This window comes from Triplophysa dalaica, chromosome 6, assembly GCF_015846415.1.
Source record: "Triplophysa dalaica isolate WHDGS20190420 chromosome 6, ASM1584641v1, whole genome shotgun sequence".
NCBI classification, from domain to species: Eukaryota; Metazoa; Chordata; class Actinopteri; order Cypriniformes; family Nemacheilidae; genus Triplophysa; species Triplophysa dalaica.
The window spans coordinates 23,564,161-23,583,467 of record NC_079547.1 but is presented as its reverse complement, the minus strand read 5'-3'; the positions used below and the strand labels follow the sequence as shown (position 1 = coordinate 23,583,467).

Here is a 19,307-nt window from a genome sequence, read left to right as displayed (position 1 = left end):
ATAACTATATTATTAATAATAAATAATACAATTAAATAATTAATCAAATATTGTTAACTATTGGATAAAAAAAAACAAATGACCAATTACCATAAGGTTTACAAATTACAAATGATTCATTTCCTTTTGTCTCTAAAATCTTCTGTAGAAGGCCGTTCTTAAAGGCAACAAATATTTTCATGAATTATGTATTCACCCTCATGTCATGAAAAACCTGTATATGACTGTACATTCTCTGTGGAACACCAAAGTAAATATTTTGAAAAAAAAATTATTGGTTCTGTTTCCATACAATGGAAGTCAATGGAAGTCAATGTTGTGTGGTTACCAGCATTCTTCAAAATATCTTCTTCAGCAGAAGAAAGTCATACAGGTTTGAATTGACATAAATCATGAAATCATTTTGGGGGCATAAGTGTTCTAGGACATGACAAATAATGGTGGATGTCCACTGGATGGAGAAAACAACCGCACAATCCTAATCTAGTTTCAGAGTGCTAAACCGAATCAGTCGACACCTGTCACAGCAGCCATTCAGTAACCCATAATAAGCATGTTTGTTCACTTTGGCTCAGTGTAAACAGTAGCCTAGCAACAGTGGAGCTATTGAGGAAATACTCAGTCAATACTGCACAGGTCTGGAGGTATAAATTGTCGCCTCAATTGTAGTGATAGTACATGGAAGAAAGGCTAAAACAAAGTTGAAAAGGTAATTAGCAAAGTTAAAGAATCTTTACATTTATTGGAATTTTAATGTGTGGGGCCTCCAGTCCTCAGATTCTTCATTACCATCTAGTCATTAATGACTATCAATCCTTCAAGACCCAGGCCCCACTTTGATAGATTGAGAAGGTTTTACACAGAGGTTTTAATCCGGCAGCAATTAAACAAGGGACATTGAAAGGGGACAGTCAGAATATAGGGCCCTGTTGTAAACACCTTCGCAGATTTTCGTAGCGTTCCTTAGCAAGACACCTAAACTATGTGCCATTTTTCTCTGCTCCAACTTGTTCCATTGAAGCTTCAAGGCAAACGCCAAGGAGCATCAGAAGGATTTCCATGGATTCTCTTTCACTCTATGCACTAATGATAAAACACAGTACAGTGATGGAAATGTGTGAGATACAGAAAGGCATCATTTATTCTTGGCTAAGCCAATAGAAAGATCCATCCTAACTGACATTAAGAAGCTAGATGCCGGTGTCTAAACAACATTGCTGTGGATACAGCATAATAACTCTATCGGCTAAGAGAAGGATTAACAGCCTTTATAGATGCGTGAGGATATTTTGACACTACCTAACACAGCATGGCATACAAATGAGTTTGGGAACTTAATTTAGGGAAAAAGGGTACAAAAAGGTACCAGATTCTATCTGTAAAGTAGCATTATTTATTCAACTCATAGATTTTTTTCTTCATCCAATGCGACCCCGGACCACAATACAAGTCTTAGGTAGCACGGAAACATTTTTAGTGATAGCCAAAAAATACATCGTATGGGTCAAATTATCGCCCAAAAATCATTAGGATATTAAGTAAAGATCATGTTTCATGAAGATATTTTGTCAATGTACGTATATCAATATTTTTGTGAGTAATATGCTATATGCTAAGGCCTTTATTTGGACAACTTTAAAAGCAATTTTCTACATTTTGATTTTGATTTAAACCATACATCAATGGAAATCTTATTTATTCAGCTTTCAGATTATGTAAAAATCTCAATTTCGGAAAATTGACCCTTAACACTGGTTTCATTGTCCAGGTTCACAAATACATTTTATTTTACAATGGCCCCAAAAGCATCTGAATATTGATAAAATATGTAGCTAAACAACATTTGTTTTAAGGACTGAAAACACAAGCAAACCTTCACAGCAAAAGATTTAACAACAAACTTTTTTATCAAAACTAAATGTTCTTCTGAAACTTCACATCTCCATATTTTGCCATGAAACATTATTATTTGTCAACCTTTATGTTCGTCGCTGGGTTTTGCAAATATATAACCAAGAAAAAGTATTAAAAAGTGCTTGTCAACTTTGACAACATAACATGCAATCATTTAAATTTGTACAGTGTTTACTTCTCCTGAAAAACTGGACATGCGGAATTTAGCAAGGACACCAATGACAATGACTCTTTTAAAATAAAACTTTCTGCTTTTCAAACTTAGTGAAACATATCTATAGTTCACCTGTTTAAATGAATTAAAAGATGATGTAAGTGTTGAGAAAAAGCATTAGTTGCTCACTGCGTTTGATAATATGTCTGCCTTATTATCTAATCCGAAAAACACTGTTTTAGAACCACTGAATGTTCAAAAGGTGAAAAAAGCAGTAAAAGTCAAAAGCAGTATTGGGTGGAGCACTATCCCCATCGGCTTCATTACGACCAATTAAACATCTGCCACTCCAGCTATGCTCATTGGACACAATATAAAAACAAGCTGTCGCTCGGTATTAACCCGGGGCGATGTGTTATAACATCTCTAAAGCTTTGAAGCACTCTTGTGCCTCATGCGGTCAGAAAATCTTGTTTATCGTAAAAGCATGAGGAGACTAAACATATTCAAACTAATCGAGAGCTGACAATCGGTTGATAGATGTTGACCACCTGTTCAACATAGCGGTCCAAGTTCTAGATGAGAATTTTAATCAAAGCAGTTTGACAGAAGAAAATCTAAACTAAATGCTAGTTGAACACACTTTAGACAGGCTAATGATGAATGGTGAGCATTTATCAGCCTTTATTATACATATTGAAGCATTAACTTCATTTTTTAGTGGCATGTTTCTTAAACATGAAAATGTATGTCAGGTTAATGGCTTTATGGGCTAGTCTGTAATTATACAGGAAGTCGCATATATTAAGATGTGAGTCATCATAATGTCACAAGCTCTGTGTGGGAAGTCAGGGCTTCAAGGGAACCTGCTTTGAATACGAGAGATTGTTTGTGTTTGTGATCAGGATTAGACCGGTTTAGCTTTACAAGCACGTGAGGATGAGGTGTATGGCTTGTGTCCCACCACTTACTCTCTCCTCCTGTTACCGTTCTTTTCTCTCATGCCATCTAATCTTCTGCATCTGTAAAGTCTAAAGCAACCTCTTCTATTCTACAACTTTCAGGTGACACATTCATTTTATAGACTTTGGGATTCTTTGAGCTGGCACCTGGCAACCACCCAAAACAACCAAGTGTATAAAACCAATACAATGTCATAGCAAATCAGATTTATTATGAGGGGCTGAATTTGTTCAACACATTTAAGTGCAATCTGGTTTCATGCCGGTCACGCTAGATTGAGGGGTGCGGCTTTAGTATTTTTTATACATTTTTTATATTGTTGGTAATAATTGTACATTTTCATATGGTTTACATTGTATAAATTCATATGAATTAGCCAACTCATAATATAGTTATGAATTCCCATGCTACCAGGCCGGTTAACGTAATAAAATAAAAGAATTGCAATAAGATATTTTGATAAGTTACAGCATTTCATCATTAGTCAAACGCTGACTGAAAAGACTTTAAAGGGATATACCCAAAAATGAAAATTCTTTTCTTCTGATTGTTCAAAACCCCTATAAATGTATTTGTTCTGCTAGACACGAAGGAAGATATTAGGAAGAATGTCAGTAACCAAACAGATCTAATTCCCATTTACTTGTATTTATTTCCCTACTATGGCAGTAAATGGGGGATGTACCATAGCCGAGAAGTGCAAAACAAAATAACAAGTTGAAAAACTCAAAACAAATCTAAAAGCAAAATAAAAAATAAACAAAATCCTTTCCTTTGCCTCTCTTTAATACTCAGTGCAACACACAAACAGTCTTTCTTTCAACCTGAACCTAATCCACACAAATAGGGAAGTAAATACTCTCTTGCTGAAAAACGCAGTGAAAGCCCAACCCACTAGAATGTGTTCGTGCCATCTGACGGCACGTCCCCACCTCTGCCATCTCACATCTATTTGTTTAAGCAGGAATTTGAATGACTCAGGAGACACGTCGGTGAAGTGCTAACCACAACTCCTTAATACTGCTCATCCTACTATTAAACTTCTTCCAGAGGTTTGGAAAAAGTTAACAACCTGGCTTTATTCAAGATCAGCTGTGTGGAAAAGCAGCATCGGGTCTCTACTGCTTTCTTACCGCAAAGTGTGGTGGTTTTAGACGGGCATGGCTTCTGTTTCTGGAACTGAAGTTCCCAGTTTCATTAACGTCTGTGGGCAGCTTTCACATGCACGTTTGCGGTAGTGCTAAACAAATCAAACAGCATCAACAAGATAAGGCACCTTCACCACAAACATTCCTCTTAGAAAAATGTACCGGAATTTTACTACAGTAAATGTAAAGTATTTGTTTTCATATTGATTACCATTTTTATAAATAGTTTTACCATAAATATCAAGTCTGAACTACGGTTGCTATAGTTAAACCTTGGTTAATTTGAAAGGGTTACAGTAAAACACACACCTAACAGAAATTTAAGTATTTTGTCTTTCAAGACACTTTGACCCTAAATGTTTCAAGAAGTTTTTACTTAGAAATACTTCAAACATAGCCAACTAAATCCCCAACAACTGTTGTTTTCTGTATTTGGATTGTGACAAAAACACACTTCCGGTGAAATGGAAAATGAAAAATTGAACTTGGTGTCACAACAGGAGAAGCATTGTATTACCGAACAGTCTAGACAATCTGTACAAGAAGTGAAAGTTAGAGACAGTTTTCCCAAAAATAAGGATTATTTCATCATTTAATTCATCTTCATCGTAAACACGAAAGAAGATATTTTGAGGAATGTTGGTTATCAAACAACATTGGACATCATGACATTCCTCAAATCGTCTTTTGTGTTCCACTGTAAAAAAATTCATGTGGTTTTGAATGACATGAGGGTAAATATGTCTCTCTCATGGACATACACACACATTTATGTAAATGGTAATCTCTGAAAAATCTGACATCAGCCAATCAAAAGAGCCCATTAAGGCTTTGACGACAATGAAAAATGTGAAAAAGAACAAAAGAGTGAGTTGTTTATTGGCCTTTGGAGAAGGTTGGAGAGTATGAATGATTTATTTGTTCTTTCCCACACAAACACCAGAAAATCTGACACTGCCTATCCACCCAGACACAATTCATAATAATATCGACTCATTATTGGCCAGTTCATAATGGACACTTTCAAAATCACACATTCATTTCTCACTCCTTGTGTTGTTGGCTATGGCACACTGGCATCTTTGTTTTGGGGTGGACTGGTGCCAGTTCTTCTGGTTCAACAGGTACAGCAGGATATACTGTATTCCTTCGGTTTTTCAAACCGAAGCTCTTAGTTTTAACCAAATGTATTACATTTTTTGAGTTGATATTAACGCCAGAATACTGTGCATTAACCCACACACACTGTTACATGAAATTGATTTTGGAGGTCATTTAGAACTTTTAATTGTATTTTGTCCTTTTGCTAGAAATGCCAGGTTTAAAGGGTCAATGTCTAATCCACCCATGGACAAAACGATTACAAATGCGATGTTATGGATAAACATATTACATTCAACTTTGTTTTGAAATGCTTTTCAATTATTTTATTTTAAATGAAAAACCTGGTGCCTGTTGTTTATCTCACACCCGACGTTGGTTTTATACTTAAAAAAAAAATACTTTATAGTTTTTGGTCCATATGTTCATGACAAGTTATGGTGTCAAAAATAGCATGGACCAAATCCCAAGAGGACGCAGGCCTGGCGGCATGCAAAGATGAAGGTTCTTTTGATGCTTTGTAATAGCCATTCAGGCACACGGAAACAAAGAAACTAAACAAAGGAAACCAAGACTAAATATCCTGGACTGCACTGGTCACGAGCCAGCCGTGTATCTACATAAATAAACCAGAAACAATAAGAGAAAACAAACGTTTTCTATTAATACAATCTCGGTGACAATTCAAAGGAAAGTGCTGGCCACAGTGCTAGTGAGCTTCTCATATCCTTGTGATGCAGTGAAAAAGTAAGAAAAATGATGTTTGATGTCATTTTGTAAAATCAGATTCAAACACTTCAACCTGAGGTGTCTAAAATGATCTGACCTGAAAAAATGTATTAACAGAAATACAATAAATGTTCATAACTATGTGTTCAGAGTTTTATAAAGACCTAACAAAATGAAGCTTCTGTTCTTTCTACAAAGACACAAATGTGTTTTAAACCAATGTAAAACTATTCCCTTTCATTAGAAAATATAATCCCCGTAGCAAAATGTTTATATGCATCAAAATAATTATCAAAAAATAAATTTTAATACAGAATGCATGCAGAAACCTCAAACGTTTATGCAAACGTATATTTGCATAACATATTTTGGGTGAATCATATTTTGCCCTACATTAGCTCTGCTTGATCAGTCGACAATTTCCAGGAAGTGGTTACGTGGGACGTTACATGAATCAGCTTTGTGGCTATAAGTGACATTTTAGTGTATGACCGCTACGTGCACATTGTCAGACATACAAGTATAAAATAAAAGCTATCGTATTGCAGGTTACAATATATCCCATATATACGCACCAAGATACACTTATGTATTTGGTAGTCTCCTTTGTTATCCAAAGCAACTTACAAAACATTTAACCTTAAATAGATGTAATGTGTGTAGTTCAACCAAGATCTATATGTTTTATATAAAATGATTGCCATCAACTAGCTTTTTGGTTAAATATGTAAATGACCGAAAAAAGGCTGTGCTCCATCCCCTTGTGGTTTTACCCATTGCTTCCTGGTGGTTTCTCACTTTCTCTGTACATACAGAACAGGCCTACATAAGAGATCACCATTTGCAGTCCTGTCCTCATCTAACCTCACACTTCTATGTCAGACTTCTGGTATTTCGCAACATGCTCAGCCAGGGCCTTAAAGGGACCACTGGTGTCATACGATCCACCGGGTGGAGCCTGTCAGTCACTGCCGGTGTTAACTTCAGAAATGCCCTATTTAAAGAATAATGCTTTTATTTCACAGTTCTGGGTAAATAAAACCCTAACAAGAAGGACAGGGGGTAGCGTTTAACTTCACAATGGATCGAATTTGAAAACACATTGAGATCAATAACGCCATCTACTGGATGGAATATTCATAACACCTGCTCGATAAAAAAGCAAATGTTACTGGTTTCTATAACAACAAAAACCATTATAAATGATCAGCGGTTCCTGTTTATCGTTAACAACAAAAAGTTCTAGGCCTTTTAATTTTAATATCAAATATTTTAGCAGGTACAGATACATGTATTTAATATGAATATTATATGAATATAAACATGTACTGAATATTATTTCATATAAGTAAGGGCTAAAATACACTACAAGACTTTTGCGTAGATTTTGCGCAGGTTTTCAGTCTGGACTTTCTGCACAAAGTCTGCGCCACTCTGCAGATCTGATCATTAGTGTGTCTCTGTCTGAAACTTTAAAAAGGTTTGCAAGTGTTTGATTTCTAGTTAAGAAAAACGTTTATAATATCTTGGAGTGTATTCCGGCCATTAGCTGTTATAAAATGTACTTCGCTTCGCGGGGCTTATTGCTTTTATACAACGTTTATTCAATTTGCTCGCAAGGTTTCATAAAATAAAGTAAATAAAATGATATTTATGCTATGCGGTCTGCTGTTATAAATCGGGGTATTTTATAACGGCTTACAAGTTAACTCGGCTCAGCCAATCAGAATCAAGGAGCAGAACTAAACGTTTTATAACCACATTTTTATAACAACATCAGAATATTTTGTCAATGTCACTGCATACATAACAGTTGGAGTTGCGACATGCGCGAGAAAATACACTAAACTAAGTCTAAGTAAGTATCCCACACTGTACGCTTTGACCACCTGATGACGTCACTGAGTAGGCCGTACTAGACCAGGCAATACAACCGCTCTTATAAACACATACTGTACACAAGTAACGGGACAGCTGCGTTCTTGATTAAACGCACAAAAAACGTGCACATTTCTCAACTTATTATAATAAATAGTTTTCTACGTGGAGTGCACGTAAAGGATTCATTCAGCAACTTGCTTCTATGGTAGCAGCAGTACTGGCTGGCAAGGTATTTACAGCGCATGCGCTCAGATGCTTGACGTAACGTTAGTTATATATGAACATGCTTAAAACCCCGTATACATGCAACGACGTAATTAAAGCGTATTTAGGATACTTGGCCATTCAGAAATCGACCGGTTGGATGGGTCATACACTGACATCACGAATGCAAAGGGAATCAGGTGTTTGAGATGCGCCGCCTGAAATGAAGACGAGTGCTGCGGTAAAGGGAGGAGTCAAAAAACAGCTCGAATGTCGGACACGCCCCTAATCTCGCTGTTTTGTGTTCCTGTAAACATGAGGAATAGAAGACGTTTTTTAATCGAGGACGATGCAGATGCAATTTAAAAACCACTATTTATACAAGAAGATGAGGAGAATCAACGAAGGTGAATAGCGCACATTCCTTGAGCCCATATAAGAATGGTATTTACCTGCGTAAGTTTGTCTTGAGGTAAACAAAACATGGACACAGCAGGGTTTGTTGGCTAATAATCTCTTCTATAGAACAACAACGCCTAATGTCATTGTAATTATATATATATATATATATATATATATATATATATATTAAAACTTAAAACCTAAAACATTCCCTCAGTTCACTCGTGCCATGCAGTGCGCATGCGCGGTTATGTTGCTTAACCGATATCTGCCTGAGGAGACATTTAATCGTTTTAGCGACATTTTTATTGGATTAAATTATGATTGAAAATGTATTCATGAAAAATCAAGCATCCAAATAAACCAAAACAAGTAATCAACAAAAAATAATTTTAATCAATTAGCATTGTTATTTTTTGAGTTATACAAATTGAGTTTTACAATTTGTGGGCCTTGAAATCCAAGTGGAGATTATGAATGTGTATATGACCGCCAGATGGCAGTCATATATAATGTTGAGCATTTTCTTGCACTGACCTACTTCTGAAATCACACCAGTCCAGACATACCGGTCCTGTTCAGAATAAAATATATAATCATTTAAACCTTCTACGGCATAGGCAAACAAAAAGCTATTTTAACTTCCACTTCCTTGTTTTCCTTTGTTTAGAAAGATTATTTTAAGTAGCTATGATCTCTCTAGATATTTATGTCCTCTGAGGTCAAATGGGGTTACGTGACTATGGCGGTTTTAACATTTAATAATAATGTTTAATTTGTCAATTATTTCCGTCATTAATTAATTAAAAATCGATTAAATCTGCAGTTCTGCCTAATTGAAATGTCATTATGGTTCACCCAAGGTCATACGTTCCCTAATGTGATACCCAGGGGGCATCACAGTACCCATTGCAGGTGTTCCTCAGTGGTATAGCTATAACATCAGGACAACAGCGGCACAGAGGGGATCCCACATTAATATTTCATCATCTCTCCCATGAATTATGCACACTCTATTACACACCCACATAATATGATGCTCGTGTCAATTTGGAGGTCCATTGCTCTACAGGGTGAAGGCTATGAAATCCACCTATCAGGTGACATGTGATACACCAGCAGATGCCTCTGGTTTTCCACAGCGGGGCTTATGGGAATTACTGTTTTACTGGAAAACAGGTTGGATGGCAGTAGGATGCTGTGTCTGGAAATGGAGTATCAAGGGAGCTTTTGGGTACAGATAATTAAACGCTGGTCAAAGCAGATAAGTCAAACTGAAGATTTGCTATTTAGAATAACCATTAAGATAAATGTGGAGGTTTTCTGATTGTGAGTTAGGGAAACGGGTTTTAGGCTGACCTGATTGATGACATGATTTGCTTGAGGAATTGGCCGGCGCAGCTGTGCTGCCTAATGTTTATTGGCTTCGAATGCAAAATAAGACAGAGTTTGCTTGTAGTGCACAAACTCTTTGTTAGCTTGAATAAATACAAATTTCCATGAAACAAAAAATATGTTTTGGATCCACAGCCAATTATGACCCAATCGTATTCAAGTTTTACTCGTTTTTATGTCTTCTGAGACAAGTTTGAGTGGTGCCAGTACAAGAAATACTATTGAAGTCTACTATAGTATTTACTATAGTGAACTTGAGTTAACTGTGGTATATTATAGAAACTAGATATACTTCAATATGAACCCAGGTAAAAATGTGGAATTTCACTACGGTGCACTATAGTAAATACCGAAGCATTAATTATAGTTAATATCTAAACTTTTTTTCATTGTTTACTGTAGTATGCTTAAATATCTACTATGGTAAAGTTTTAAAATTGAAGAATTTAAATAAATTCTATTGTATACCATATAAACATATATTGTTTATGAAAATAATAAATGAACATGATCTATTTCCCATTTGAAAAGCAGACACGCATACACAAACACGTGGACCAGATTTATGCCAGTGTCTACCACCTCCCCCCGTCGAGAAACAAACACAGGACCACCAACAAGGGCGATCACCCTCTGGACCAATCAACATGCTCGAAATTAGCCGTCCAACCAATCAGGTTAACCCCAGAGCCCTTTGGACTGTGTTTTACTGTGATCTCCATGCCCAGTTATTTGAATATATTTGCATACATTGAAACCCTACAGAACGCTCTGTGCACAATTACCAGCGTGTTCGAGTATTGACTTTATATCAAATAATATAGATTATTGAACATAAGTGCATAATGAAAGGGAAAATTGGCTAAGCAAAATCCCTGGCATTTGCATTCACTTCCGAGGCCCTTATAGTTTATTCAGTGTGTACATTGTATTTTTATTAATATTCAATTGATAATTCTATGTGCATTTGTGTTTTTTTGGGGGGGTAGAATATGTAGAATACCTCGTTTTCCTTCAATTTTCTATAGTAAAACCATATTTATTATTTCTCACCGATATTTATGAGTTATATAAATATGACTAATTTCTTAAATACCATTCTTTGGACAAATTTTAAACAAGCACATCATATGTGTGGATGTTGGACAACCCTTGCTTCTGGTCATTTTGTGCTAAAACTTTGCCATCATGCGTTTCAAGCGAGGCGCCATGAAATCCCAGCGAGGAATTAAAGCCCTTTGTGTTGCCATGGTGCTGGTCGAGTGACAGAACAAGAAACAGGGGAGGGATTTAGGGAGAAGGGGGAGGGACGCCAAACCACACTCAGCGTTCCCATTGGCTGAAGCCGTGTCACATGTGACCTTTGGAATGCAAATGCCTGATCCCCCCTCCACTTTCACCCTCTCTCTCGCTGTCTCTCTCGCTGGTCTGCGGTAAGCTTACGGCACAAACACAACCCAGAAATGGTGTAGGATAGCCGGAAAGCAGGAAGAAATCCAATCCAAGAAGGGAAAGGCAACGCCAGAGCGTAAGGTAGGCATCATTTATGTGCACGTTGTGAAATGTACTCTTCCTTGTGGGTTTTCGTACTAGCGGGGTAGGAATTAGGGAGTGTAATGTGTTTGTTTTCTTACTGCATGCTTCCAGACCTGTTTTAAAGGAGCCATCCAAATGTGACAGTTCAAGAGACGATTTGGCTTTTTAGAGCGCTGGCCTGCTGTTGGCATAGCATGTGTATGCAAATCCCCCTTTTTACATAGAAATCCTATTCCACACCACGAAGCTGGTATCTTTTGGCAACGATGGAATGGAATTGAAATTCTACAACACACCATTTATTTCCAGATTTGTTTGGCAAAAAATATGAACATGCTTCAAAGAAAGCATAATGTGGTTACAAATCATGAATCTAACAAAAATATTCCTTTGAATGTCGCTTTAAGTCAAGTATACTTGTGTTCATGTGTTTGTGTGTGGGACGCCCATGAGGGTCAAGTCTGGGGGGTCAGCGCCGGGTCACCATGCCCTTGGCATTCCTTATGACCCACATTAGTGTAGATTATATAGAATGGATACCATGTGAAGGAGTTTGCGAGCCCGCCGAGCGATTGGATGATTGTGTGCATCTGCACATTTAAAGCGTGCTTCTCTTTAGTACTTTCAAGTTGGCGATGCGGCCAAATAACAACACAGCTGGATAACGTGAAGCACAAATCACCCGTCGCAAGAACTTCTGCGTTTTATTAGGTCCAGAATGTTCTGATCTATCCTTGCAAATGAAAGTTCCACTCCACCTTTCCCACAGGCTGTCTTTCTTTACAACATTATGTTGATATTTATGCGTTTGGCAAACCGAAGCAACTCTGGGTAGATGACAAATAAACCTGTGTCCTGTGGTGTGACAGCAAAAGATTAAGAAAGAAAACTAATAATGAAGATAAATCTCTCTTATGCTTTTTTTAATTAAATTAATAATATAAATTAATATATTGTTAACACTTTGTATTTTACATTGTTGCTATGTTGCACCATATGACACATGTATGGTATATTTGTTAACTACCCATGAGGAAAAGTCATAAACCCAATCATACTTAAATGTATGAATGAGATTCATGTGAAGCAGAATATACAAATTCATGCAAAGAAGCCGGCTAATAGAATGCTTAAGAATTGGCATGAGATTGTGTTGGCTGTTGCTTGAAAATCATAATTATTGTTAATATTTTTTCATTATAATAAGTAATAATTAATTGTTATATTTATTTATTTTAACAAATAAAAGTTTAAAAGTCTAGTGTAAGACATTTAGCAGCATCTAGAGGTGAGGTTGCGAATTGCAACCAACGGCTAACGGCATTATAAAATAATATATTGTTAACAATTTTTTTTTACATTGTTCCAATGTCGCACTGTATGAAACATGTACGGTATATTTGTTATCTACCCATATAGATTTTATGAGTATGTTCCCTGGGATTCAAAACCATTAACTTTTTGAGCTATACACATATGAGCGACAACGTGCAACAAATCATAAGGAAGGTTAAAGCAAAGATTTTTCTTCATTTAAAGTGCTACTAAAATATGTAATGACATTATTTGCAACTGCCAGTCAAAGCCAGAATTCCTGTTTTTTTCCGACAGTTAACATCAACGCCCTGATCTGTTGCTCTGGGTGTTTAAAACCTAGGAGCGAGACCAATTTAAAGCATCAAATTTAAACTAATTTTAACATTTTCTGAAGTGCTTTGCCACATGTAACACACCCGCTCAATGCTTGTGTGTACCTGTATCTCAGATGGTAGATCATCGCAAAGATCGTGGGAACACACACGCTGATAAAAAATGAATGAACTCTTAAATGCAATGTAAGCCACTTTGGGTAAAAGCCAAATTGGATGAATATGAATGTTGAAGTGGCATTGCTTACACTGGTGTTTCTATGGTAGAACAAGTGGTTTCTAAGGTACTCTGAGTCTTTGCTGACTAACCCATTGTAATTCTACAATTGTTTTTTCATATTCAATCGCCCAATAGCTTAAAAAATGGAAGAAACCACTGTCACGTCATAATAAACAACATAACATGTTTAAAGTTAATATTAGTAATTGCTAATAAGCTATTTTTATTAATATTATTAATCTTGGTTGATGTTGTCTCACACCACTAATACCAGTACAATTGTTAATCATTGTTTGTTCATATTCATTATGTATTAAAGGTGCTGTGTGTAATTTTTTGGAGGATGATAGAAACGCAATAAAATATACAAATCTCTTCAGAGGTGTATAAAGACCTTACACAATGAAGCGTAATGTTTTTATTACGTTAGAATGAAATCTTTCTATACACCACAGACCCCCTTACATGGAATTCGTCATGTTGTTTCTACATGAGCCCTAAACGAAAACTGCTCAACAGAGCGTGTTTTGTAAATATGTAATCTTCTTCTGCAAAGCGGCGAAAATGTAACGACATCTTAGTCCTGTGTCAACAGCCATAGTGCTTTGAAAGGTAGGGGTGAGCGGTGGAGTAAGCCATTGGTTGCAGTTCACGACCTCACCGCTAGATGTCACTGAAATTCAGTTTACATAAATAAATGTAAAAATGGTGTAGAAGTATTGTTTATTGTTAGTTCATTTTGACTGATGTTAACAAATTGAACCTTGATAAACTGTTACCAGTAGCTTTCATGTTCATAACCTGATTTGATGGTTTGGAATCTACAACTCACCTCATCCCATAATCATTGGATGAGCTTCGCTGTACAGTCTGAAAGAAAAAACAACCCATCCTTTCATCTAATAATGCAGTATCTCTTTCTCTGGCTGCCGGTTAAAGGGCTTTTATTAAATAAACTATCAACTTCCTATGTGCATTGACCCAGAATTCTAGTGAGTGCGACTGAAGGTTAATTGCACTGGGAGGATGGTTTTGTGCACTTACTCTATCATGAAGATTACTTGAAGGTTTTTAGGTTTAAAGTGTGTCAGTTTTAGACACTTAAGACAAATTGGTCGCTGTGTGTGTGTGTTCACCTGCCCAGAAGTGTATATCAGCTTATTTAAAGAAGCCCACGGCTTAACAGTGAGGGCAACCGGATGATTGAGTAAATTAATTGTGTCAAAATGGGTTGATTTGATCTTCGAAGCATCAGAATATGAATCCAAATCATTTCCAGAAAAGATATGCAGCTGATGTCAAGGCAAGTTTGTAACAATTTTATGAGGTGGATAATGCGTAGGAATTAGTATGATTTGAATCTTGCAAAATGTATGATTATTAGAAAAGACAACAATGAAGCCCCGACCTTAATCCCAATCATACTTAAATGTAGGAAAGAGATTCATGTGAAGCAGAATATACAAATTCATGCAAAGAAGCCAGCTAATAAAATGCTTCAGAATTGGCAAGAGATCGTGTTGGCTGTTGCTTGAAAATCATAATTATTTTGAATAATTTATAATTATAGTTAGTAATAATGTATTGTTATATTTATGTATTTTGAATGAAGAAATCTTTAAAAGTCCAGTGTGAGACATTTAGCAGCATTTAGTGGTGAGGTTGCGAATTGCAACCAACGGCTAACGCCACCCCTCACTTTTGAAGTACTACGGTGGCTGACATAGAACGAAGATGTCATTGTGTTCATGCTTCTTTTCAGGAGATAACGCATTTTTGAAATGCGCTCTGTAGAGCAGTTTGTCTGTGCCACTGTAGAAACAACATGGTTAATTTCATATGTACATTAGATAAAAAATGGCTCATTCTAAAGTGTGCGAGATATATCTTGTTTCGATAATATCGCAAATCTTATTTTAACGATGTGATTATCGAGTTTGTCACGTTTTTTTAGCTCCACTTAAAACAGCTTTAGCCGATCGCTTTGTCCCTCTTAGCTCTGTGTCTGCTCTTAAATGGTTCGGCGGGGCGCAGAGATGCTTGCGCGCGTGATCACACAGTGGACAGCGTCAGATGAAGTGATGTTACTCGAGGAGGTAATTTGTATTTTCCTGATGAATACTGTCAGGTCGAAAGAATAAATCCATACAAACTTGATTTCGGCCGCAATGCAAAGCTCTGATGTGGGAGCAGTAAGGCTTAAATCTGAATGAGAGAATTTGTGAATGTCGACTTTATTTAAAAACTATTTGAAACAAAAGAGCGATACAGATTAATCACACACCACACAAGTTTGCTTTTGGCAGGCAACTTTTTTATTAAAGTGTGTTTCTTGCTTGTACGTTTCTCTTCGAATGTTTCATTTAAAGACTGTTTCCTCATCATTTCTGTTAATTCAATATAATTTATTCTAATATTTTTTTATTACCCTTATGTTGCTGAAAACCTTTAAACGACTCTTCTGTGAAACACAAAAGAAGATATTTTGAGAAATGTCTCAATGGTTTTGTGTCCATACAATGGATGTCAATGGGGTTCAGTGATCCTTCTTTAACAAATCTTTCTTTTAAGTTCTGCACAAGTAATAGTCACAAAGGTTGACATGAGAATGAGTGAATGACGGCAGGATTTGATGAGAAAATCTTTCTTATTCTCTATGAATAATATCAACAATGAATGCCTTGGTAACATAAAAGTTGGAGCTAGCCCAACATAAGACTATAGGATGCAAAATATCGCCTACTTATCGTTATCGTAAAATCCTTTATATGCCAATGTCGCACACCTCTAATATAAGGTCTTTACACACAACTGAACAAAGAGTTGTTCTTTTTATGGCATTTCTGTCAATGATAATGTCAGTATTTAACTGATAAGATACTATTGACTGCTGAATTAGCAAAGAAAAAAAACTTGTTTCGCTTTTACTGTACATGTTCACAGATTCACGGACGTGCCAGACTGTTTACGTGATGTGACAATGTGTTCTGACGTTTACATTCTGCTGCGTAACCTCAGCCGTGTTCTGCTTTGTAACTTTCTGACAAGAGACTTTATACTCGGAGGACGTGTGCTGATGTTCTAGAAACAATCTTTGAATTTGACACTCCATGAGCTTCTCCTGGGATGAAAAAGCAAAGCACAGCAGCTTTTTGGCATAACGGTGTACATTCAGACATATCAAAGTTACATCTATAGGCGGATTGTTAAGATAAAGTCATACATTTATTTTATCCTGGCTTTAAAATTGAGACGGATATGAATAAGCTAGTTGTAGCGCTAATGGTAAATGACTGCGTTAGAAGCGAAAAGTTATGGGTGATTCCAAGAGAACAAACATCCTGATAAAATGTATGGCATAGCATAGCTTGAATGCACCAAGTTGTATAGATGTTGAATAAAAGCGTCTTCCAAATATAAAGTATATCAGGACAAGACAATCTGAACAACTGAACACACGGGAGGGTGCACGGAACCTGTTCTGCAACAGTTGCTCTGAACAAATGTTGCTCTGCACAAAAACTATTGTTTCCTTGTATCAAATGAAAAGTACATTTGGTTGCACTTTATTTTTCAGTCCTGTTCAATCATGTTCTGTGTATGTACTTAATGTAAACAGCCCTGAGCCTAACCCTAAACCCTACCCATTTTAAAGGGGTCATATAACACGGCTAAAATGAAAATATTATTGTTTGTTTTAGATCTAATGTAATGTGTCTACACGATTTAAGGTTCCAAAACGCTGTATTGTATCCACATGCCGTGCATGTTTGTATCACCTCTTTGCCCCGCCTCTCTGAAACGCGCAGATTTTTTACAAAGCTCAGGGCTCTGAAAAGCGAGGTGTGCTATGATTGGGCAGTTAACCAGAGCGTAGGTATTGGTCGAATACTGCAAGCGTGTGACGGAAACGTAACGCCTCTTACCATATTTGGAACCTCAGGTTCCTCTTCAATTGTACTGACAGGTACGCCCGCCTTACTTGCGTATACATTTGGGCGGTCTTTAGTGATGCGCGGATGGCGGTAGATCATTTATTTGAGACAGCGGATGCGGGTGACATTTTAGCTTATCCGTGCATCTCTTTGTCAAATCATACCACAAACTGATGTAGATTTGTAGGGGGCTGGTTACACAAGGTGATTCAGGCAGATCTGGGTGAGCATTCGCTTTTAGACAGACTGTGTCTTTTGTTCTGACACTTTCATTTTAGCAATTTTACAAGTCTAATACATGCAAGGGCAACTTATAACACGCCAAAGACACAGAAAAACACGCAGTCGCGCCATATGACCCCTTTAAAAACACATACACTGTTGTAAAAAATTATAAAGTAATGGCAGAAAATTACCAGTCCTTTTTTCTTTATTTTAAACGCAATTTAATGCAGAGCAAAATGTAAAATACAGATAAAACATCTTAAAAATGAATACAGGAAAATTATTAATAATAAAACAGTATATTTAACCCTATTTAAAAAAAATTGAGCGTTGTTAGTTCATATTATTTTGTATTTGGAACCTAAATGTTAAAAAAGAAGAAAATCCAAATTTCGTGCTGCCTATAAAACTCATTTAATCCATGCACATGACAAGCGCATCCATGCAACATCAATTTTTTTGCTTCCAGCGGTGCTCATTACAAACCCTCATATCCTCGTTCCCATTAATAAGTATGAGGTGCCCCCGCTAACACATCTTAGTGGTCATCATCAGGGCACTATATTCACAGCCTTCTTAGGCAGAGTTAATCCATCTCCTCTGCATTGATGTCGGAGCTCTGCAGAGGGAAATGAAGTCACTTGGGATTGTCTGTCTGGCGCTGCAGCGACTCTACGGCCACAGAATGGGGTGCCGAAGGGGCACCAATTAAATGAGTCTCAAAGGAGAAGCAGACGAGAGCGGGATAGAAGGAAGGTGAAAGGGGTTACAGCGAGACTTTTCTCTGTCGTAAGCTGCCATTAGTCAAGTGGGAGGCCATTGACAAGCGTTGTGTTGGTTAGGGGTTCAGGTTAGGATGCAACAATGGATATAGATTGATAAGACCGGAAACCTTTTTTTTTGCTTGTTCTCTTAAAAGATAAGAATGGATGGCAGTTGACTGTGTGAAAATGCAGTTTTGGCTTGAAATGTATGTTTTTTTAGAATATATTTAATATTATTGAAGATCTCAATATGCACTCGAACATTTCTCATCAAATTTAAACCATGTTCAAATTATTTTACAATTTACATTCATTTTACACCTCTTCACGTGTTTCAACAATTGTTTCTGTTTTTTCTCTGTAAGCAATTTTGGGAGAAACATCTAAGACTTAGTTTATGCTTAAATGAAATGCAACTGAGAACTCCTTCAGATCTCCTGTGCATCTTTTCTGGTTATCCACTTTTCCAAATAACATTTGATGCTTTAACTTCTAGATTGATGTGTTAGTATGTACCGAGTTTAGGAATAAAGAAATATGTGCAATTCTTACATTTTGTAAACAAAATGTGATGTTATTTTTCGCCGTGCAGCTGGAAAGGTTTTTTCATGCTAAGATTTTATTTTATTTTTTAATTATTTTCAAAAATTAAATTTTTTATTTCCCCTAATTTATATCAAATGATTTTGTTATAATTATACATCCGTAAGGGCTAACAAACGATTAATCGCATAAAGAATATAAGTTTGTCTTTACATCATATATGTACGTATACTTTGCATAAACATTTTGCATGTGTAAATATGTATATAGGAAATATTTAGATGTGTTAATTACATTTACCAATAATTTTAATTATATATACAAATTTTATATTTTTCTTAAATATATACATGTACGTGTATGTTTTTATAAACAAAGAATTGAAATTCACAGTACACAAACATATATTATGCAAACACAAACTTTTATTCTGGATGCGATTAATATCCAATAATCATTTGATAGCCCTAATATCTCTGAATACATTTATGTTTTCTGGATCGAACCCATGGGCTTTAAGTTGGAAGCACAATGCTCTACCAAT

The 19,307-nt window shown here is 36.3% G+C and overlaps 1 protein-coding gene across 6 annotated transcripts in view; it reads left to right on the top strand.

Annotated features, from left to right (window-relative positions):
* The first annotated feature begins 8,265 nt into the window (after positions 1-8,265).
* The window catches only part of phc2b (polyhomeotic homolog 2b (Drosophila)), a 31,512-nt gene continuing 20,470 nt past the window's right edge, over positions 8,266-19,307 (top strand). The window contains exons 1-3 of one of the 6 annotated variants that reach the window (XM_056751411.1): positions 8,267-8,501; positions 10,426-10,568; positions 11,092-11,424. The gene's annotated coding sequence lies outside the window, so the exon portion shown is untranslated. Of the gene's footprint in view, positions 8,502-10,422; positions 11,425-19,307 lie in introns of all 6 variants that reach the window. The other 5 variants (XM_056751415.1, XM_056751413.1, XM_056751410.1 and 2 more) reach the window with 5 other exon arrangements.